Genomic DNA, 24,903 nt, shown 5'->3' with positions numbered 1-24,903 from the left:
AGGCAGTTTGGTTGATTGCTGATTGATTGCTTCAGAGGCTGTTCTGCAGCCTTCAGAAGAGCTGTTTGCCTCCTCAACCTGTGCTATTAGTGCAACACAGGCACCTGACAGATTTCCCTGCCAAAGCTGACCGGTCATTTTTCAGGGAATGAACCTCCTTCAAGCATCCTTGAAAGGCCTTTTCTCTTTGGAAAGAGCACCTTGCGAACCCTCACAATTTTATGTTTCCTTGGATGCTAATTAGTTTTTAAGCCTGATGGGTTTACAAAAGTTAGCTAAAATTCCAAGTTGCCTTTGACATATTCAAGTACCCAATAGATAGACATCTCTCGCTGATTTTCTCTTTTGGATGACTTAGGCTTCGTCTATATAATCCCAGTTTCATATTGTAGAGTTGAGGTTGAATATAGCCATTTTTGAAATGGACGTTAACTGCATGTTAACAGACTTCAATCCCTGGGGGAAAAGGCCGTTGTATTTAAGAGTTTCTTTTTAGGAGGCAGAAAATGGTTTAAGCTAACAAAAGACAAAAACAGGGTTTTTACCCCCTCACAACATTGGTTAACACTCTTGTGTACCCATATGGGCATAGGCCTTTCTGCGATTATGTAAAGAAATTGGCAACTTCTCAAAATAGTGACCCTGCCTCAGCTGATCCCAGGATCAACTGGAATTAGAACTCAGGAACTAAAATTAGTTTCCAGAAACTTTCTACTACACAAACAAGAGTCACATGTATACAGAAGTACACACACACACACACACACATACTCACACTTAAATTGTGAATACCTTATCACTTCAAAATATAGCCTTGATATTTACTTGAATTCTGGTTAAATCAACTTATTTTATTTATTGTTACTCTCTACTCCTGAATAGCTTCCCTTCAAACTTGCACAGTCTTTTCCAAGATGCTGATGGCTTAGTGATTTAGGCTGGCACTCTTGGACACGAGCAAGATTGGCTAGATGTATGCAAGCATTGGAAGAAAAGTTCATAGAATCACCCATGGTCTCTTTCTCTCATCTCAATTTAGAAAAACAAAGACTTTTTTTTTTTAGAAAGACAATTCCCAGAATTGTTCACGAGTATGGGGAAATGTTTGAAATTGCTTTAATTTTATAAGCACTAGTTAAAACGACATCCATGGGTTTTCACAGATGACAATATTATTAAAATGCTCAAGTCATTACATGTTCTTCTAAAAAGATTCCCAAAACATTAACTTTAATGTGTTTCCCCTTTTCAGCTCATTCCACAAAAAATAATTAAAAATAAAATAAAAAAGTAAAGAGCTAAATTTTAAAAAGGGAAATAAAGGAATAAGAAACTTAAAACCAAAGAAAAGCTTCCATTGAGGTAAGCAATTTTCTAATAATGTGAATATCTACTTAAGTTTGGAGAAATCTTTCCTATTAGTAGTGCTGTGTATGTGGTTTTATTAGTTATGTTCATTCACTTGAGCAAATTTTTTCATAACTAACAATAAATATTACAGAAACCTTGAAAACCTTTGAAGTCATGAATTTTCTTCACTGAATCTTCTATATTTATAGCATAAAACACATCAAAATGGTCACATTTGAACTTATCAAATGAAAATGTTGAGCAGATTAAGGTAACAGCCCATCCTCTGCTCATGTTACACTTGATGGGAAAAGCTTTGAATGACAAGAACAACAGCAATGTCGTGATTCTTCATCAGGAAATCACAATTCAAATTCTTATGAATATATTCACAATGCTGCCTGGAAAAAAAATCTAGCTTCAATATTGAAGAGTTGTCACAGACCTTTGGTCATGTTGTTGAACTACGGAATATTTTGATTTTGGCCCCTCCAATAATGTTTCAGTTATATATTTTTTAAAATACTGCATGTGGACAATGGGGATTTTGAGTGAGTATTGAAGCTGGAGGGAGGGTTCTCCACATAATTAATATAATTAATGAATCAGCCTAGCTAAGGACTGGAGAAGGACTGACAAAAAAGTAGGAAGATGGGAGTTTTTCATTAGTTAATGAAATCAAGTTGTTAGAGCTCTAAGATTAGGCTCAATTGGTTACACACATTTGGAGCCTTATTGAGAAACTCTTAAAATCCATGGTTGCTAACATTAGTAATTTGTGAAATACTTGTTTATTATAAACAACAAATAATGTCTATTCCAAGAATTTGATTTTCAAATTACTTTTCATGAATGAGAATTCTTTTCTTTACTTGTTTTTACATAGTGAGCTATGCATGCCTGAACACCTGCACATAAAGCATCTGACTTCTATTTCAGAAGTAGATTGTGATATTTTTATTCACATTTTAGGAGAGAGATTCCAAGATCAGCAAACAGTTTATTTTCTCCTGAGTACTCTGACTGCAATTAAAAGTAAGCTGCCACCAGGTGGAAAGTGATATTTTTATTACAGCTAGGATCACCATATGTCCCAGTTTGCTTAAGAGAGATCTAAATTATGCCTGTTGTCTCATATTAACTATCAATATTATCTCTTTTTAACTCTCAAGTTTCCAAATTTGGACAGTTAACTTTATGGTCACTCTAATGATAACAGCATTATTGAAGAGCATTGCCAATTCTAAATTTGGGTGAATGGGTTCAGGTTCTTGCTAAAATGGTAACTGAGATAAAGAACATAGCACTCCTGGTAACATTTCCTTTCATGTACAGCATTTTTTCCTTAGACTTAATAATTCTCTATATTTTTTTATTTGTCAAAATTTTTCAAATTATATCTAAGTTTTTCTATGCCTCCCACATGCTGAAACCAATCTAGTAATTTGTAGGTTCCATGTTTTTTGCAGCCTTCCATCTTCTAGTCTAGTCTGGACTTGTACTTTAGCTCTGCTGAATAACTGCTATCCTGGGACTTCCATTGACCATCATTAGTGGAATTCTCTTCGTCTCTCTGTTGCTCTCTCATGCGTGGAATAACCTGCTTCTTAGATCCCAATTTATTGGCTTATTTTCTCATTTTAGTAAAATACTTTATCCAGTAGCTTTAAATTTTTGAGGCTTTTCATGTGTGAAAACATGTGTGAAAATATACCCTGATCAATAGTTTGACCACATATGTAATTTTAGATTAATATTATTTTGCCTTAGAATCTTGAACATTGCCTTCTAGCTTCTGACATTAACATTAAGAAGTTTGAAGCTATTCTGATTCTTGATCCCTTGACTGTAACCTATTTATTTTTCTCTTTGGAAGCTTCTCTTTGTCCTCAGAGTCCTAAATTTTATGATTGCTTGACTTGGTGTGCATCTTTTAATTTTTTTGTACTAGACAATTAGTAGGTCTTTTCAATCAAGGGGCTGATAGCCTTCCATTCTAGAAATTATTTTTCAACTGTTCCTTTGATGATTTTCTAATCTATTTCATCTCTTCTTTTTATTAGTTGAATTAAGCTTTTACAGTGGTGAAACACACCTCTAGTATCATTGAATACCAGCTAGGGTTAGTGGCCCAGAAGAGGTCATCCATACCCAAGCGGGATATGAAGGTGAGATCAAATATAATCTCCAAAAGGTTAGCTTATTTTCCAAGTTTCTTCTGCTTTAACGTTAAAAAAGCTTAATACCACCAAGTAACATTTAAAAAATTAAAAAATTGGGTGAATTCTAGCAATGCTTGAATAAAAGTTTCTGAGAGGATATAAAAGCTATTTACTACTCAAATCCAGGTAAGGTCTCAACCTAAGTGGAATAGGCAGCCTCTTATCAAGAATTTTATGAATTGTGAGACCACTCCCCTTCACAAACAAGAAAACAAGCAACAAACTTCCCTATCATATGCCCATCTTCTACAGCATAGCGATTCCCATCATTAGAGTATTTTGGACATTAACATGGGAATCTCCAAATGATTAATTCTGGGGTAGCATGAACTGCCTATCCTCTTCCCTGTGGTAGCTTATTTATTGAGAATTGGGCCTTTGCAAGAAGCTATATTCCATAACCACCTTGGACCTTCAGAGGACCAATTCTCTTTCACCACTATCAACTCTCTCCATCCCCATACCTACACTCAATACATCCCCAATCAGATTCTCAAGCAATCTCTAAGCATAAGAGAAATAAAGAATATCTCTTCCATGGTGGTGTACTTTCCAGAAATGGTAAAAAAAAAAAAATATCAATCTACTGATTCATGAATTCAATGAGGCCTAAGTGGAGAATATAAAATATATATAAAAATAAATCCACACTAAGATACATCACAGTGAAACTGTAGATCAAAGGTAAAGAGAAGATTTTAAAAAACAGTCACAGTTAAAATCATAGTTGATTTATCAAGTGCTACAATGGAAGTCAGAAGACAATGGAATAATATTTTCAAAGTGCTAAAAAAACTGGAGACGTAGAATTCCATTGTCATTGAAATATGCTCATCCTCCAATGGTTAGTGTGAAATAATGATGTTTTCAGCCAACAAGTAGACCCTCATTAAAGGAAATTCTAAAGAATGGACTTTAGGCAGCATAAAAGTGATCCAGGTGCAATAATAATTGTAGGAAATCTTAGATACAGTAACAAAGGAATAACAAAGTAAAGGGAATAAAAAACAACTGCTCCTCTCTGTGAAAATGTGGCAATCTCTGAGTTAAAAGTTCTCCATAAAGTCTCTGTTAAAAGTAAACATGCTACAAGAAAGGAGTGACATATCACGTCATTAACATTTTCTAATACCATGTGTGTTCTAATACAGAAAGTATGTTCTCTGGAAGTTTAGTGCTCTGAGAGACATTAATAAGTGTGACTTGAAAATAAGATACACATTCAAATAAGTGTGAGAAATGGTGTTAAATAAAGTGAAATCAGATTCTTGACTGCTGGAATTCTCAGGACCTTTAAGTATACTAATGTACATTTTGAATTATCAAGAGGGTGATATTAGGAATATCATGTGTATTATATCAAAGCATTTCCAAATTTTATTTAACCACAGATTTTTTTTCAGAGTAACTCAGTGAATTGGCATTCCATGGATCGCACTCAAAGACACTGTCCCTAGCACACTCCCTGTGATTCTTTATCAAATTAGATAGATGTTAACTTGAAAAGCAACAAACAGTTCCTGACTCAGTAGGGCAGGAGATGAGTAAATCCTTTCAGAAAGAAGATAAAAGAGCAAGAATTAGAGTATGAAGTGGTTCCTGGGATGGGAGATCCAGATAGGGGAGCTACCTTTGTGAGTAGGAGAATTGCAAAAGCACTGAGGGCCAAATGGCAAAGAATAACACCGTGGTTATTACAACTTGTGCTGGGGCCTCTGTTGCTCAACTACATGGCTCATCTATGAGTATCTGCAATCTTTTGGCAATATAAAAGAAAATGGTGAAGATGTGAAATAAGCATAGGCAACCAAAACATGCAATTGATTCTGCCTCTGATGCATCTGATTAGGAAGCAGTGTCCACTGACCATTTATGCAAACCCGTGTGGAATCCTCAATGATAATTTTTGCCTCATTACAAGATACAAAACAAAAAAATCAAATGGTTTTCCACTATACAAGATTAATATGATTTTATATGTAGTGGCCAAATATTTGTTACATAAAACAATCCTCATCAGAGGCCTATGAGACTATCAATAGGTTGCTCATTCATCAGTAAGATTCATGTCTATGCTAGTAGTAAAAGTAATGATATATTCCTTAATAATAAGAATTTATCCTAAGTTTAGAATTTAAATTTTTAAAATAATTAAATTAGTATTTTATTAAATTAGTATTTCATTGATTATAAAATTTTAATGAAATAAATTTTATTAAATTTTTTACGGCAGGGAGGGAGAGTTTTACAGATTTGTGTAGTATTTTTCTACACCTATGCAAAGGTAACAATTCTGAGAAGTAGGCAAAGTGGTAGTATTTTCCCTGATTGGCAGATTATGTGATTTGCCTAAGGTCATACAGCTACTAAACGATTACAAGGATTAAAGGATTATAAAGATTATATGAAGATGTATAAGGATTATAAACTGATGTTCTACTCCAGATACTCCCAACTAAATCATATTGCCTGACTTATTTTTTTCCATGAACTAAAGTCTGTACCAGAAATGTATTCCAACTTATTTATTCATGGTACAGAGTGAAGAAGAGGTTTCTTTAGGTTTTATGTGTAACTGCCTTCTTTAGAAAAACTAAAATTATTTTAAATTCCATATATTTTCTCTACACGTGATATATCATAAATAGAGCAAATGAGCCCCAGAGAGTATAGACAAATTGCTCAGCATTACATACAAAATACATTTGGAATCTTTGACTAGAAAGAAAGGCCTGCTTTTGTACATATGTTCAATACTGTGTGGGACTGTGCTTATGTATGTTAATGAATAGAGCTAATTGTTAACAGATACACGGTCTCTGGGTCTGAGAAGAACCAATAAGTTCCTGCACCACTGATGGATAAATAGCTAGACCCAGAAATGAGGCTAAGTGGGGAGAAAGTAACTAATAAAAGAAAAATATGCACTGGTCAACTTTAAGAGGTGTAGACACCAAGGAAGGCCAACAACTAGGGGAGAAGAATTTATGCACAGGCCAAAATCCATCCTGGAGGGACCAAATGGGAGTTACTGTTTCGTCAGTGATGGCAAGAGCTCAGAGAAAGCTCAGGTTGCGTTTACAGTAGAAACATGTGGAAACAGAAAAAGAATTCAGATTTCTAGAAAAGGACTCCAATTAGAAACAGGCTGAATTCACAATATCAAACAGAGGTATTTTCTAAATTGTACTTGGATTATTCTAAATTTACCAGCAGATATTAATTGAAATACATTATAATTCTCTCAAGATCACACAAACTTAAGGACAAGTACATGTTTAGGTTCTGGCTCTTAATCTCATCCAGTTTTGTCATTGGCATTCTAAGCTTCCATATTCTTCCTTTCTCACATTGTCTGGTGATCTTTAAGTCTTCTCAAGTGGTTGTTATAGCTTGTAGATTGTACATTGCAGAATTTGTTCTCCTGTGATTATTCTTTCCTACCTTTGAAATAATTGAGTCATTGCCTTTCTCTTCTTTGCAGCTTATAATGTTAATGTTAAGGTCCTCAAGTAATCACACCTATTTCAATTAACTTTAAATTGTCTGGTCTTTATGTGGCCACAGCTAAGTTATTCATTCCAAAAGTAGCCTCTTCGAGCTTAAATGTTCCTTTTGTCTCTACCAAGGATGACACATTTATGACATGTGTAGTCACCTGTCTCCTGGAACCACAGCAAAGATTACTAATTGATTACTTGATTTCTGCCACTGGGTCCAGACAATGATAACAATATAGCACTTACTATATGCAAGGTACTGCTGTAAGCACTTTAAAGGTATTAACAAATTTCATCTCCAGATCAACCTTATAAGATAGCTATTTTCATTATTTCTGTTTTACAGATGGGACAACTGAGGCATAACAAGTATAAGTAACTTGACCAAGATTGCACAGACATTGCTTGTAAAGCTAGAATTTGTATCCAGGCAGTCTAGCTCCAGATTCTACAGGCTTTACCACTAATGCTATATTACCTCATATTCCCCAACAGAAAAAGATTACATGCTCAACCCCAAATGACCACAGGCCTTATTCCTATAGATTCCACATTTCTTCCACTGATACAGAAGAGGGGAAATAATGAGTAGCATGGTAGCCATACTCAGTCATAGTTCTCACTGGATTTGTCTCCTCCTTGGAGGTGTTAAGTGGGGAATTAATCACACAATAGGCAAGCTCAACTTTGATATACAAACTTGGTTCTTTAAAACCTTGGCCCTCAAATGAGAATTTGATACTGCTTTGTTAGCTTCCTGATGTGAAGGCTACTGTGTCTGATTCCTCAGAATTTGGTGGCTACCCCTCATATTGGAGAATCTGCAGCCCTTTTAGGCAGAGAATTAACGAAGTTGGAGATAGTACTTGCAATGAATAGTAGCAAAACAGGGCACATCGATTAAGAGAGCCTCCTAACAATTACCACTGACACAGAATTAGTTTGTCAGAAGCCGTGACTTGGGAAAATAGAGATCTGGGTTCTTCTTAGGACAAGTAAGTTTTAATGTCTGAGGTTTTATGGAGAGAGAAAGGAAAAGGAAAACAAAAGGTCAAGTCAAGATGCATGTCTGGAGATGCTAGAATGCTAAGAGATTCTAGAGGGACCTAAGCAATCAGACAATAATATCGGGGAACACTGTGTAGCTGGGAGCCAAAAGTATGTCAAAGGTGAAATCAGTCAAGAAAGCTAAAGTGGTCAAGTACTAGAGACTAGCGTAGTAGTTGAGATCTGTTATCATTCCTGGCTCTTCTGCAAGCATCGTTACTCTGCACACTTTAACATAAAATATCTCACTTCAGAGTTCTTATTTATTAAATGACAAGTACTGGACTAAATAACCTCTAAAGACTCTTCTACCTCTATCCTTCCATGATTCTATGCTTCATAAATTTGCAAAGAGCTTAGAATTCTGACTTTTCTGAACTCCACAATACCAATATAAAAGCATTCTTTTTGGCAGGCTGCTCAGTTGAAAGAATTGAATTATTACCAGACAGATCATGTCACCTGGGATTTTTTTCTTAACATCTTACTATAGGAACTCAAGTAATCTTAAGACTCTTGCCTTTGATTTTTCCGAATGGGTTTCCAAATCTGCCATTCAGTCAACTAACATTTACTGAATTCCTATAATATGTGTGGACACTAGGTTAGGCCTTAGGAAGAAAAAAATGAATAAAACAGAGGCATGGTTTTGAAGGCAATCACAGTATAGAGGGGGAAATGGAAACATATGCCATGAGGACAATATCATGATAAAGATATGCGTAGGATATTATGAACACAGAGGAAAAGAGTTTATAGCTCAACTTGAGGAGGGTGATAATGGAAGATTTCTAAGTAGAGATTTTATCTTATGTCATTCTTCAAATTGAGATATGTACTTGTGGGAAAATATTGGACAGAGCATGCCAACCAAAGAGAACAATATGAGCAGATGAACAGAGGTGAAAAATAGCATTATGAAAAAGGTAGGTTTCTATTGTTTTTGTCTGTTCTGTATGCCTTTTCCATTTCTTATTTTAGCCATATGTTTTTCTCTCACTCCAACTATGTGGTGAGACTGTTAAGCATATTACATTACCCCCATGGCTATAGGCGTGGGCATATGACCCAGATACAGCCAATCACAATATAACATTCCCCTGGGCATAGCAGTTCATACAAGGGATGGTATGTTACCCAAGCCAGATCAATCAGACGCTTTCCTTAGGGTTTTAATATACCAGAGTAGCAAATGAAAAACAGTGTGTCACAAAAGCTAGGACAATATACTCTAGTATAAGGCTGCCTGGGTTCAAATGTAAGTTCTACCACTTATTAGCTGTGTGAACTTAGATAAATTACTCAATCTTTCTGTATCTTAGTTTCCTCATTTATTAAATGGGGACCACAATAGTATCTGCATCATAGTATTGTGAGGATTAATGTGTTAATATACATAAAACACTTAGAATATTTCTTGTCACACAGTAAGTACTTATTAAATATTGTAGATATTATTGTTGTATTGTATATGCTATTGGTATATTTGTTATATACTTACTACTGATTGCTATGGGATTCTTACATTGGGATGATGTAAGATTTGAATCACCACTAGAGTAAGGTTTCTCAACACTGGCACTATTGACATTTTGGGCAAGATAATTCTTTGTTGTGGGCAATTGCCCTGTGCATTATAGGATAGTTAGCATAATTCCTGGCTTCTATTTTAGATGCCGGTAGCATCACCCAAGTTGTGAGAAACAAAAATGTCTCTAGACATTCCCAAATGTTTCCTGAGGGACAAAATTGACCCTGGGTGAGAATCACTGCAACCATTTTACCTTCTAACTGGAGAAAGATCCTTTACTATAGGAAAGAATGAAGTCAACATGTAAAGAACAACTGAAACAAGAGATGGGGAGATTTAGACAGAATGAGTCCTTAAGACAACTACATCTTCAGTTCTAGTTCCTGAATCCACTAAACTCTCCTGGTTCCTGCAGATCACCTTTTGTTTTTCTTTATCTTTCTATTAAAAATTTTCCTTTTTTTGGTAAATTAGTTTACTTGGATTTTTCTCACTTGCAACTGGAAGATATCTGAATATTGGTGCATAGGGTTTATCATTATCAGATATATACATGTATATATATATTGTGTCCCTGCTGAAATGTAAGTGTTATGAGAACAGGGACTTTGTCTGCCATGTTCATTACTGTATATCTAGGGTCTAGAACAGTGATTGGCATATATGAGGTACTAAATAAAAATCTGTGGATGAATCAGTGAAGAAAGTACAAGTAGTTGCATGTCACTAAAAGTGAAAGTGGGCACGTTGTACATTATGAGGGCAGTTAAATGGTGTTAGAAGTGCCCTAATTGCAATCATCACTCCAGGGATTGTCAAATAACACATGAAATATCACAATCAGGAATTATTACTTTAAGGATTGGTTACTTAACATTGATCAACTTAAACAAAAGCTATACCATAGGGTCTACTCCTTACCTTCAGGGATATAAGTGATAAATTTTAATTGGTGAAAATAGTGGGGTTTAAGGTAGATTACTGTTAGAAGTGATATATCAGACCTGCTTACTTTTGCATGAAGGAGGTTTTAGATTGTAACAAAGAGCTAGAGGTCTAGAGTCCATTTGATCTTATGTATCTCCATTTCTCAGTCTTCTGCTGCCTACTTCAACTACAAAGCTCCCTAGTTCTACCATCGCTACTACATTGCGCCCTCCTCAGAATGTGATTTTCATGCAAAGTGCCAGTCTTTGGGTTTAGGTCAGAGAGTGGAATCTCCCAGAGCTATAGAACAGGTTACATAGATTTTTTTTATCTCTTTCTTAATGCATGTTTGTACATTGGATAGAATTTAACAAAAGACTCTTTTTTCATTGTAACATACCATTTAATAGCCCAACTATCTCTCATCACCAGAGGCTACCAATATTAACAACAACAAGAACACACACAAAAAACTTGGCATTTGATATATTGTCCACATTGGTTTCACTCATTTGCAACACATAGAAATGGGTTTAAAAAGAAAGATAGAGTAGGTTTAGACTTATTCTGAGCTAGAGAGAGGCCACTAAAGAGTTTAAAAGAGGTGAGTGAACTAAAAAGATTTGAAATTTTGATGTCATTCTTATAACTGTGTGGACAAAGAACCTAAGAAGGGGAAGAATATGAAGGCAGGGAGATTAATTTGAAAAGTTTTAATCCAGGTGAGAAATAAAACAAAATGATTGCAGGTGAGAAGAGGAGAGGACAGATTACAAAAATACATGCAGTATTTAGAATAGGCATGCTATTGAGAAGGATGAGGGAGGTAAAGAAGAAGGGAGAGGGGGCCTGCCCAGTGGCGCAAGCAGTTAAGTGCATATGCTCCGCTTCGGTGGCCCGGGGTTCACAGGTTTGGATCCCGGGCATGCACCTACGCACTGCTTGTCAAGCCATGCTGTGGCGGCGTCCCATATAAAAAGTAGAGGAAGATGAGCATGGATGTTAGCCCTGGGCCAATCTTCCTCAGCAAAAAGAGGAGGATTGGCAATGGATGCTAGCTCAGGGCTGATCTTCCTCACCAAAAAAAAGAAGGGAGTGTCATAGATGCGTTCTAAGTTTCTAGTTTGTGTAAGTGGGGGAATGATGGTGGCACCAAATGAAATAGAAAATACAAAAGGAGGTGTAGGTGCTTGTTTTTTTGTTTATTGATTTTTTTGTTGGTTTTCTCTTCTCTGGTTCCTTATTCTATCAGCTTCCTTTGATTGCCAAATTCCATTTTAACACCCTGACTGGCTTCCTTGTAGCTATGGTAAACATTTACTTTTCAGTGCTCTTTGAGCTATGTGTGCTCACAAATCACTTTGACAATAAACAAAATAAAACAATAGTTGAATCCAGCAAAAAATGGCTATTAAAAAGAACATGGGGCCAGCCCCATGGCTTAGCGGTTAAGTGTGAGCGCTCCGCTACTGGTGGCCCGGGTTCGGATCCCGGGTGTGCACCGACGCACCACTTCTCCGGCCATGCTGAGGCCGCGTCCCACATACAGCAACTAAAAGGATGTGAAACTATGACATACAACTATCTACTGGGGCTTTGGGGGAAAAAAAAAAAAAGGAGGAGGATTGGCAATAGATGTTAGCTCAGAGCCGGTCTTCCTCAGCAAAAAGAAGAGGATTAGCATGGATGTTAGCTCAGGGCTGATCTTACTCACAAATAAATAAATAAATAAATAAATAAAACTGTTTTAAAAAAAAAAAAGAACAACATTGAAATAAAACAGCATTGAACTGCAACTACTTGTTGGTGATTTTTTAGCATCATCAACATTATTGTCAACAAATATTTGAGTGTCAACTCAGTGCTAAGCACTGTCCTGGGCCTTGAAGACACAAAGACCCAGAGAAGCAGCCTGGTAGACCACAGAACATGCTGGTTTTGGAGTTAGAACTAGAGAGCATCTCTTGTTCCACCACCTGCTAAGTTTGTGACCTTGAGCTAGTCGTTAGCTCCTCAGAGCTCCATTATTTTCCATCTGTAAAATGAGGATAATTGCATAGTACATACATCATTCAGCTGTTATATTAAGTGAGATAACAAATCTAACCAGCACAGTAGCTGATATATTATAAGCACTTGATAAATGGTAGCTTCTTTGAAAACAAAATCATAATTATCCTGTCAAGAAGCTTACAGTCTATTACATATACATATGTTTTTCTATAATAGCCTCCCATATCTTTTTTATTATCAATTCAGAGAAAAGAATTGTATTGGATCATATTCTTATCACAGAGAGGGTATAATGATTCAAAATGCTAGTAGTATCTCATAGTCCTAAAACAGCATTCCTTCAAACCTCTGAGTATAATCAATTATAACATTTCAAGCCTTTGGAGACTTACTTCAATGATCCAATGAAGAAAATGATGGGGAAGAAAACTCCTTTAGAATAGTAATAAAAAAAATGATGTATTGCAAACAAGCAGTTAAAATGTGTTAACTGGCTATAATGTAGTACCAAGGGTGTGATGGGGTTTGGAGGAGGGGAAAAAGCAGAATCACATGAAGTCATACAAACCCAGTGCAATGAAAGTTTCTGCAAGATTGGGTTATAATGAACTCACTGTGTTTTAATGAAGCTAGTAACTGAGTAACTTATTAAATTTCACTAAGAGGCCATTGCAGTCCATTTTATTGTAGCCCTGTTAAGATCTTTATGAACCCAGAATTGTGCCAGATATGGACATGAAAAGAAAACTGCATTACTTTACTCCCATCATCATATAACTCGCTAAAGATATTTGTCAGTAGTTAATAAACTGTACTCTTTTTCATCTCAATATTTTTTATATTATAATAAATGAGGAAAGTATTGAAAAATGAAAATATGCATTTAAAATATTCTTTGCTGTCACAAAATCAGAGGGATTAAATTTTGGATGAAGCTTATGTTTTAACAAAGTTTTAAGTTAAAGAAGCAAAAAACCTTTTGGCTTTGATTTTCAAAACTCAATGAGTAGGATTTTGTAAACTCCAAACTTACATATTCTATGCAAACCCGGATAAACTCTATAGAATAACAAATGCCAGTAAACCAGATGGCAATGACCCCTGTGTGGATTTGTCCAAGTGATGCTTTTCAACATTCAGCAATAGTTTTTTGGCCATCCATGTGGAAGGCCAGTGCTTGGCAGTGCTATCCAGTCAGCAAATTTTTTCTTTGTTTTCTACTATTCCTGGTTTTGTACTGTTTCTCAGACTTTTAGTGGCCTTTCCATTTATTGACAGTCAGCAGTACTGGCTATGCTACTGTCCTCAAATCATTTTAGTTGAGAATATCTCACATAAGAGCAATATGTCATTTTCCAAAGGGCATTTTGATTTCATAGGTTAATGCCATGAGAGCCTCTACTGAACACAAAACAGAAATGTACACTTAGTTTGAGTTTTGTGCACTTTTAATGGAACATTGGACATCTGTATATCTTTTAACCTGATATTTATAACTCAGTAGGTAATTCAAGGTTCTAACCTTGTCCAGAATTAATATTTTTCCTTATCAAATGCCTTTCAAATCATGATTCAAGGCAGAGCTGCAGTCACTTCTCTGTCTTACTCAGGAATGCTTTTTTTAATGGCCCTTAACTTGGACATGCCTTGCTTCGGATAGAAATGGAAGAGAGGGTGAGCTAGTATTTATTTGTATGATAGTTGAGCCAAGTAAACCCCCAAACAGATAATTCCATTATTTATAGAGCCATGCCCAAATTTGTAAGCCAAGATGAAGAAGCAAACTTGTCTATATTATTGACACTGTCAAAAGTTAGTGGACTTAATGATAGTGTTTTATATATGGGAGGTCCAGGTCAGACAGGAAGAGAAAGGAAGAAAATTTCATCTGTTCTTGGTGGATAATGGGAGATGAAGGGGAAGGCAGGCAGGGAAAGCAGGTAGTCAGATGTCTGTCCAATCGTCCCTCTCTGGGTAAAGGTCATGGAGAGGTTTATTGGACAATCTGAAGGAAATAGAGAGGGCAAGAGGCTTCTGTTCCACTTCCTACTGGAACTCTGCAAATAAACAGTTTTACAACCTGCTCCTGGCCCCTACCTAACTGCACAAGCTTTGAGAGTCAAAGATGATCAGTGGCCTCCTAGGCATACTAACTTTCCCTTTCTCTGAGGAAATAGGCCTCATGGGTAAGTTTGAGAAGTGGAAAACATGATTTAAGAAAGAACATGATTTAAAAGGAACATTAAACAAAGCTATAGTAATCAAGACAGTGTGGCACTGGCATAAAGCCAGACATACAGACCAATGGAAAAGAATTGAGAGTTCAAAAATAAACTCCTGCATATATAGTCAAATGATTGTCAACAAGGGTGCCAAGACCATTTAATGGAGAAAAGATAGTCTTTTCAACAAATAATGCTGAGAAAATTGGATATCCACATGCAAAAGAATGAAGCTGGACCCTTACCTTACATCATATACAAAAATGAACTCAAAATGCATCAAAGACCTAAATGTAAGAGCTAAAACTATAAAACTCTTAGAAGAAAATATATGGGAGCACAAGCTACAAAAGCAAAAATTTACAAGTGGGACTACATCAAACTAAAAAGCTCCTGGACAGCAAAAGAAACAAAATGAAAAACTGAAAAGGCAACCTACAGAATGTGAGAAAATATTTGAAAATCATATGTCAGATAAGGGGGTAATATAAAAATATATAAAGAGGGGCCGGCCCGGTGGCGCAAGTGCGCGCGCTCTGCTGCGGCGGCCTGGGGTTCATCGGTTTGGATCCCTGGTGCGCACCGACGCACTGCTTGTCAAGCAATGCTGTGGCGGTGTCCCATATAAAGTGGAGGAAGACGGGTACGGATGTTAGCCCAGGGCCAGTCTTCCTCAACAAAAAAAGAGGAGGATTGGCAGATGTTAGCACAGGGCTGATCTTCTCACACACACACACACACACACACACACACACACACACAAATATATATATATAAAGAACTCATACAACAAATAATATGGTTAAAAATGGCAGAGAAACAGAATAGACATTTTTCCAAAGAAGACATCCAAATGACCAACAGGTACATGAAAAAATACTCAACATCACTAGTCATACAGAAATGCAAATCAAAATCATGAGACATCACCTCACACCTGTTAGAATGGCTATCACCAAAAAGATAAGAGATAATGTGTTGCAGAGAATGTGGAGAAAAGGGAACCCTTGTGCACTGTTGGTGGGAATATAAATTGGTACACTATGGAAAACATCATGGAGGTTCCTCAAAAATTAAAAATAGAAATACCATATGATCCAGCAATCCCAATTCTGGGTATATATCCAAAGAAAATGAAAACTGGACATCAAAAAGATATCTGCACTCCCACGTTTATTGCAGCATTATTCACAATAGCCAAGATATGGAAACAACCTGTGTCCATCAATTGGAGAACAGATAATGATGTGGTATATATATATACAATGGACTATTACTTAACCATGAGAAAGAAGGAAATCTTGCTATTTGCAATAACATAGATGGACCTTGAAGGCATTACGCTACGTGAAATAAATAAGACAGAAAAAAACAAATAATGTATGATCTCATTTATGTGTGGACTCTAAAAAAGCTGAACTTGGGGCCGGCCCCATGGCTTAGCGGTTAAGTGCGTGTGCGCCGCTACTGGCGGCCTGGGTTCAGATCCCGGGAGTGCACCGAGGCACTCCTTCTCTGGCCATGCTGAGGCGGCGTCCCACATACAGCAACTAGAAAGATGTGCAACTATGACATACAACTATCCACTGGAGCTTTGGGGAAAAAAAAGGAGGAGGATTGGCAATAGATGTTAGCTCAGAGCCGGTCTTCCTCAGCAAAAAAAAAAAAAAGAGGAGGATTAGCATGGATGTTAGCTCAGGGCTGATCTTCCTCACAAAAAATAAAAAATAAAAAAGCTGAACTTGTAAAAAGAGAGAGTAAAATGGTGGTTACCAGGGGCTAGGGGGTGGGAGACCTGGGGAGAGGCTGGTCAAATGATACAAACTTGTAGTTAGAAGATGAATAAATTCTGGAGATCTATGCATTGCTTTGTGATTATAGTCAACAACACTGTATTATACACTTAAAAGTTGCTAAGAGACTAGATCTTAAGTGCCCTCACCACAAAAAAGAAATGATAATTATGTGAAGTGAAAGAGGTGTTAACTAATGCTATGGTGGTAATCACATTGCAATATATAAATGTATCAAATCAACACCTTGTATACCTTAAATTTACACAATGTTATACATCAATTATACTCCATTAAAACAGAAAAAGAAAGAAAACATATGAGAAAACTTCCTGACGTTGTATTTGGCAATGATTTCTTGTACATGACACCAAAAGTATAGGTCACAAAAGAAAAGATAGATAAATTGAACTTCATCACAATTAAAAAAACTTCTGTGTATCAAAGGACATTATCAACAGAGTGAAAGGGTAACCTATAGAATGGGAGAAATATTTGGAAATCATATATCTGATAAGGGACTAATATCTAGAATATAAAAAGAACTCCTACAACTCAACAACAACAACAACAATGCAACCCAATAAACAAATGGGCCAAGGAATTGAACAGACATTTCTCCAAAGAAGATATACAGATGGCCAATAAGCACACAAAACGATGTTCAACATTACTCACTGGTAGGGAAATGCAAATCAAAATCACAATAAGATACCACTTCACGATGGTTATTATATTAACAACAAAAACAGAAAATAGTAAGTGTTGGCAAGCACGTGGAGAAATTGTAACCCTTGTGCATTGTCCGTGGGAATGTAAAATGGTTTAGCTACTGTGGAAAACAGTATGAAGGTTCCTCAAAAAATTAAAATAGAATTACTATATGATCCAACAATTCCACTTCTGGGTTTATACCAAAAAAAATTGAAAGCAGGGACTCAAATAGATATTTGTATACTCATGTTCATAGTAGCATTATTCACAACAGCCAAAAGATGGAAGCAACTCAAGTGTCCATCGGTGGATGAATGGATAAACAAAATGTGGTATATACATACAATGAAATATTCTTCAGCCTTAAAATGGAATGAAATTCCGACACATGCTACAACATGGTTGAACCTTGAAGAAAAGGACAAATACTGTATGATTCCACTGAAATGAGGTACCTAGAGTAGTAAAATTCATAAAGGTGGAAAGTAGAATGGTGGTTACCAGAGGCTGGGGGAGGGAGAATAAGTGGTTGGTGTTTAATGGGTACAGTGTTTCAGTTTGGGAAGATGAAAAATATTCTGGAGATAGATAGTGATGACGGTTGCACAGCAATGTGAATGCACTTAATACCACTGAACTGTACACTTAATTAATTAATTAATTTATTTTCCCCCAAAGCTCCAGTAGATAGTTGTATGTCATAGTTGCACAGCCTTCTAGTTGCTGTATGTGGGACGCGGCCATGAGGCTGGAGAAGCGGTGCGTCCGTGCGTGCCCGGGGTTCCGAACCCAGGCCGCCAACAGCGGAGCGCACGCACTTAACCGCTAAGCTATGGGGCCGGCCCTGAACTGTACACTTAAAAATGGTTAAAATGGTAAATTTTATGTTACATATATTTTACCACAATAAAAAAGAGGGCAACTAAAATGAATCAGTTACATATTTTGCAAATATCGTCCTTGTCACAAGTATCTTAGCTGCTGTTCTCACTCCCAATGTTAGCTATTCCTATAGACATTCTCCTTAAGCCTGCTACCCTCCTGCCTCCCCCTTTACTCTCTAGAGACCTTGCCTTCTTAGATGCATTCATAAGGGAATACCTCCTGCCACTTTCTCCTCAACTCTTCCCCATAACTGAAAGTGCATCTGTCCTTATATCCTGCTCAGAAGCAGCAGTTTACTTCTTTCTGACAAAGCCTGTGTTCCCTTTTGCAGAATAACAGTTATGAAATCCAGGAATGTGTGTGTGCAGGAGAGAGGAAGAGAGAGCTATTAATATCCTTAATTCCTTTTATTCACAATTAACATAGCAAGAAGCAAAGACACTTGATCTAGAGTTTTATATAAAAGAAGTAGTCATGGTCAGCTAAAGTGGGAAAGGGAAAGTCTGATCCTACCAGCCCCAGTGGAATACGAGGATTAGAAGGGAGATGTAGGGAAAGAGGGCAGGCAGATACATACCTATCTGTCTCACTTCTTGTTTGGGATTCCAGAAGGTGTTGAAAGGAGGCCTCAGAGGTGGTCCCTTCACCAGTCTTCCTGAGAGCTTCTCTGTGTGGTGAAAGATATACATACAGAAGTTACTGTTTCCTGTGAAGAGTTGTAGAATATAGCTGAGGGTTCTGAATGGGAAGCTTGTCCATGAGGGTTGTGGCAGAGATAAAGTAGCCCCGGATCCCATGGCCACATGATACTATTCTTGAGCCCTTATTGTGCCAGACATTGTTCTAAGTACTTACACTTTTGTACCCAGTCATTACAATATTCCTCTGAATTAGTACCATTATCATATTTCAAAGCCCCAGATATTATATAACTTAGTCTTAAACATCATGCCTACACAATAGATTCAAAATACAACATCAGCAGGAGAACAATGTATAGTCTATTTCAGAAAGTATGATGTTGGCAGAGGTCATGGATATAAAGTTTTACTGCGTTTATCTTATACTTCACGTCACTAATTAGTTACTGAACTAATGTAGTTCAAAGTTACTGAACTAATGTAGTTCATTACATTTCATTTCCCACTTCACTGGATAATTGCAGGAACCTTGGCTTTTATATTCCAAGTGGTAATCATATCCTTCAAGTAGGGTTACATCTTTCAGTTGGCTGACTGTTATTATCTTCTTTCAGACTAATTTCCCACTGAAGGAATGTCCATTCTTTTCGCAGACTCACCTATGTATTTCCAGGTGCCAGTACACTCAATCCTTTGTAATGTTACAATTGTATCTCTTCTATCTTTGGCAGAAAGCTCGCCTTACTTCTTAATGCAAACAAAAACCAGTTTCAGTAGCACCGATCCCTTTCTTCAATTCTTAGAGTACTATTGACATTCCCTAAATAACATTCCCCACAACAAATTTTACTTAATTCAATTACGGAATGATATTTGGAGACTTGCCAGAGCTATTCCTCATTTCCATGTTCACTCACAAAGAGTGAAACCATGAAGTATAAAATCCCTCCCTACGTCAAAGAAGACTCTGCTTCCCCAACCCCAGATGGTTCTGAATAATACTCTTTGATGGAGCACTCATCTTCTCTCACTGATTGCTTATTACAAAGATGTTATTCTTGTTCCCCAATTTCAGTGCTATAATTGGGTTCCACTACATTCTTTGCCTTTGTTTTCAGAAAACCAATGAAGATTACTCAATTGGACATCCCTCTGACTTGGATCCAAAATCACTCCAGATAACATCTGTGTGGTATTTGACATATCACGTCTCCTTTCCAAATCTGACCTACACACACACATCTTCTTGATCTTTATCATCTTTTCTGCAAACTAAATCGATTGAAACATGTTGATGCTTTTATATTTTTATATAATTTGTTTTGACTTAGCTTGTATGAAATTATCATCCTTAACTAACTTATTACTTGTTAATTGATCGCAATTCCTTGGAAGTAGATGTATTTGTGTTTTTTCCAGCAGTATTGTGGAAATAAACTGTTTTTTCTGTTATCTCATTTTTTTATGCTCCCAGACAACTTTATCTCTATCTCTATTTTAGCACAAACCACAGTCCGCTTTGCATTATTTTCATATATAAGTATCTAGCTTAAGTGATTGCCCCATATCTCTGTGATTTGCTAGAGGGTAGAGACTACGTCCTAGTCATTTCTCAGTACATAACACAGTGTTGTGAATACAGAAAGTATTTAATAAAGCAGTAGGTGATTTACACTGAGTTGTGCAATTTCGCTGACAATGAGCACATAGCAGTATCTGTTTCTTGAAATAGCCATTATTTCCCTCTCCTTCTACATTGCTTTCTACTAACATATTTGGTCAAATACCAATACTTGCTCTATCCCATGTTCATTTTGGTGGCATGGCTCAGCACAAGAGGCTAAGCTATTTATTGGTCAGAGTGGAAGGAGTTTGTGGTCCACTGTGTGGTTATCTCATGTGTTTTATTATGATTGTGGTTCATAATCATTGTAACAACTAATCTTTTTGTAACCCTTTGCAGTGCTACTCATTGAATGCCAATTATGTTCTAAGAACTTTAGATATTATATCACTAATCTTCATAGCAGATATAAGGAAGCTATTATTATACCAATAACAATATAAACAACAATATTTATTTATATACCAGGCATTGTGATAAGTGCTTTACACGCATTTTCTCACTGACCTCTCATAAGAACCCTATGAGGTTAGTATTATCAATACATCTATTTTACACACAAGAAAACTGAGGTTCAGACAGGTTAAGTAACTTGTATAATATTACACAGCTAGTAAAAATGAACCAAAACAAAGGGAAAATAATGAACAAAGAGAATTAAAGCTTAATGAGTTGAATGGAGAACTAAATTGACAAGCTGAAAGGACTTAGAGAATAGAAAAATTAAGAAAATAGATTAAAATCTAAACTAATCTACTTGAAAGTTTTAAATTTTATGAACAAGTAAAGTATTCTAAAAGGATCCAGTACCCTTGCTCACAAATCAGATTACCTTAATGGAATAAAGATCAGGCTGGCCTCAGAGTTAGTCATCAAATGCCAGAAGACAATGCAACCACCTAACATTTATCAGTGCTTATTAAGTACTAGGCATTGTGCTACAGAGTTAACATTGCCTGTCTGATTTAATCTTCACTACAATCTTATGAATTTGGTATTATTTTTTATTCTCATTTGAGGTTGAAGAAAGTTGAGGCACTACGTTAAGTAATTTTTCAAGTTCTCACAGCCAGTAAGTTGCAGAAACAGAACTTATACCTATCTGTTTGAATCCAAAACTTATTCTCTTACCAATTCAATGCTCTACCTAACATGGTTTTACATCTCTGGTCTCAAGTGCTTAAAGTTCTGTCTTATGCTAGCTCTTGCTTGGTTTAACCCAACACATGGAATATGTCTTCACATCAAAATTTGGATGTTTTGCTTTAACAGATATTCTTCTACCACATCCTACACTTCATGTCCAAAATGACCTTAGGTTTAGACTTTAAACCTATTCTTGATGTTTCCTATTTTATAAGCAATATGGTCTGAATGTTTGTGTCATCCAAAAATTTATATGTTGAAAACCTAATTCCTAAGGTGATGGTATTAGGAGGTGGGGTTTTTGAGCTGAGTGTGACAAAAAAACAACAACAACAACAAGGACTCATCTCACTAAATAAAAGGTAAATTCTGAAACTCAGGTAATGGAAAACACCACCAGAATAAGGAGGCTCCTGGACCCTAGGATAAGCTGGGCATCAGCCTGTGTGTACCCAAGTCTGTAGGTACAGATTAGCCGTAGCAATGATGGATGGCATGGCATGCTGTTACCATGAGTCGGTACAGCTCCTCTTGCAACCTCGTTTCTTACCAGCTATATCTCTGACCTCAACACTGTTTATGCAAGTGAATATCAGCCAGATTGGCCATGGGAAACTCTTTTGCTAGTCTAAAGTAATCAATACTATCGTGACATAGGCCCTTGCAACTGAAGAGAGAGCTCCATCCAATATGATTAGCTTTAATCTCTTTATTGGGACTCAGATAATATTACTGGTACCTAAACAACACTATCAAAATAGAGACCTATTGAGGACAGTATTCCCCAAGCTACGACAGTGCTAGGCACTGAGTAGGCTGCACCCTTGTGAGAACTCAAATATAAAGCTGGGGTGCACTGTTTACCTATGCTAGGCCCTGCTGTTTTCTTCCCCTTATTTCATTTATCTGTGTTCATCTATGATTCTCTGCCTCTAAACTGATTCCTTCAAAAGATATCCTTACCACTATCTCCACTATAATCCATCTCCTGCTTGTCATTCTCCATTTAGAAGGGATAGCCGTAAGTGTCTTCACCCAGGCCCCTAGGTAGCCAAGGCTCCATACTGTGGTTTTCCATCCTGATTATCTTGATCTAGACATTAATCTCATAGTTACATCCTTTCTCTCCACTCACTACCAATCAATTATTTTTTTTTCCTGAGCTAACATCTGCTGCCCATCTTCCTTTTTTTTTCCCTCCCCAAAGCCCCAGTTGTATATCCTAGTTGTAAGTCTTTCTATTTATTCTATGTGAGCTGCCACCACAGCATGGCAACTGACAGACAGGTGGTGTGGTTCTGTGACCGGGAAACGAACCTGGGCTGCCAAAGCGGTGAGAACACCGAAATTTAACCACTAGGCCATCAGGGCTGGCTCTCCACCCATCAAAATTTATCTGTTCCGTGTCTCACCCAAATAGAGACCAAATATGGCATGTCACACTGAAAGAATTTGATCAACTAATACACTAAATTATAAATTGTTTGCACCTAAATTATTGAGGATCTACCTTACACAAGGCATATTCTAGGCAATGAGTTTATAGCAATGAACAAAATAGATAAATTCCATGCTTTCAAGGAACTTACATGTTAGTGGGGAAGGCAGAAAATAAACGGATAAACAAACATACAATATAATGTCAAGTAGTAAAATCCCTATGAAGAAAAATAAAACTGGATAAAAGCATAGAGAATAATTGCCATTTAGAGGAGGAGCTCAGGGAGGTGCCTCCCTGAGTTGATAATATTTGAACAGAGACCTAAACAATTTGAGGGAGGAAGTCATGGGAGGGAAGAGAGCTCCAGGCAGAAGGAATAGCAAGTGCAAAGATTCAATGAATATTAGTAAATGACTGCATTAGATCCTTGGCATTCTCTAAGGACGATAACAAGACCTTTGTAAACTTCTGTTTCTATGAATATCCCTCATAATCTTAATGCTCTGGAGGCCCCATACGATGGTGGGTTGTAACAGGTCATAGTAGGAGCAAAATTTAACTTTTCTGAAAGCTTTCTTCCTCTCTGCACCTGCTGGATGTGGATGAATTCTGCATCTAATCCCTGCTATTCTCCAAATAACCAGAATCGTCAATGAAACACACTATTTTCTCCCCAAAGGGCCTGAGGGATCTTAAACTGGTCAAAGCTATTTTGTTCTGCTTTATTATATAAAGACATATTGTGTTGACTGCCAGTGACAGTCACTTTTAATCAACAAAGATATGAAGTGACAGAGTGACAGTCTTGCCACATCTGAGCTCCTTTTAAACTAATTGGTTTAGTTCTTAATACTTGAGCTCGAAAAGTTTACCTTCCCCTAAAAAAAGACCTACATGCAAAACGTTACCCTTCTTTTCAACTCCTCTTCCTCCAATTTCTTTGCCAATGTTTCTTTTTTTCTCCTCTCCATTGATCCTGATGCCAGGACCACCACTTCTATTTTATGTGAAATACACCATTCTTTCTGTGCTAAAATATCTCATTTGGTCATTCTGTGCCAAAAAACCTCATGCTGATTATGAATTCCCTAGGACTCTGCCCTTGGTTATTTGCAATTATGGCTGAACAGAATCCTGGGCAATTAGTCCTGGATTCAATTATCATATACATGCACATAGCATACTTGGTTCAGGCAGGTATAATATCCAAAGCATTTGTATCAAAGATTTAGGGTTCTATAAGGGAAATATGGTTGTAGTAATTAATTTGGATGATCTCTTTAAGCTGCCATAAAATTTTATTTTTAAAGAATTGACAACTAGAAAAATGCATATGGATTCTTAATTGTGAAGTCTATCTTACCTTCAGCAGTGAAGAACCAGACATTTATAATGCTTTTATTATACACTGCTATTCAATCAAATAGCAGTTTACAAAGACAAATTCTTCCTAAAGAGTCTAAATACTAATCAAGGAATGGATATTCCATGATTTGTTCTGTTATTCCCGACCCAGTGGAAGTATGGTTCTGTAATAGAATATAATTGGGTATATAGGTGAGACATTAAAATTTAAATTAAGCTGCATTGTTTTGAACTCAATTTAAATTAATTGTTGTCTTTTATCGTGTATAGGACAAATTTCCACTCTTTCCAATAGTTGTGAAATCTGAATACACTTGAGATAATAAAAGTAACATTATTATGAGTCAGTCTCCATGTTGATTTGACATAATTTTAATTTGTTAAAGTGTAGGGTCAGAGGCCCTCAAAGTATTTGATACTGAGTGACAGTTATAGTTAGCATTTCCATTTTTGAACATAATCTTAATATGATTGATAAAATG

The 24,903-nt window shown here is 36.6% G+C and overlaps 1 long non-coding RNA gene across 1 annotated transcript in view; it reads right to left on the bottom strand.

Moving 5' to 3' along the window:
* Positions 1–18,867, bottom strand: part of LOC131401343 (uncharacterized) — a 46,283-nt gene extending 27,416 nt beyond the window's left edge. Inside the window, exon 1 of the long non-coding RNA XR_009217647.1 lies at positions 18,782–18,867. This is a non-coding gene — a long non-coding RNA (uncharacterized LOC131401343). The remainder of the gene's footprint in view (positions 1–18,781) is intronic.
* Between the last annotated feature and the right edge of the window lie 6,036 nt (positions 18,868–24,903).

This window comes from Diceros bicornis, chromosome X (genome assembly GCF_020826845.1).
Source record: "Diceros bicornis minor isolate mBicDic1 chromosome X, mDicBic1.mat.cur, whole genome shotgun sequence".
NCBI lineage: Eukaryota > Metazoa > Chordata > Mammalia > Perissodactyla > Rhinocerotidae > Diceros > Diceros bicornis.
This window is presented reverse-complemented; position numbering and strand designations above follow the sequence as displayed.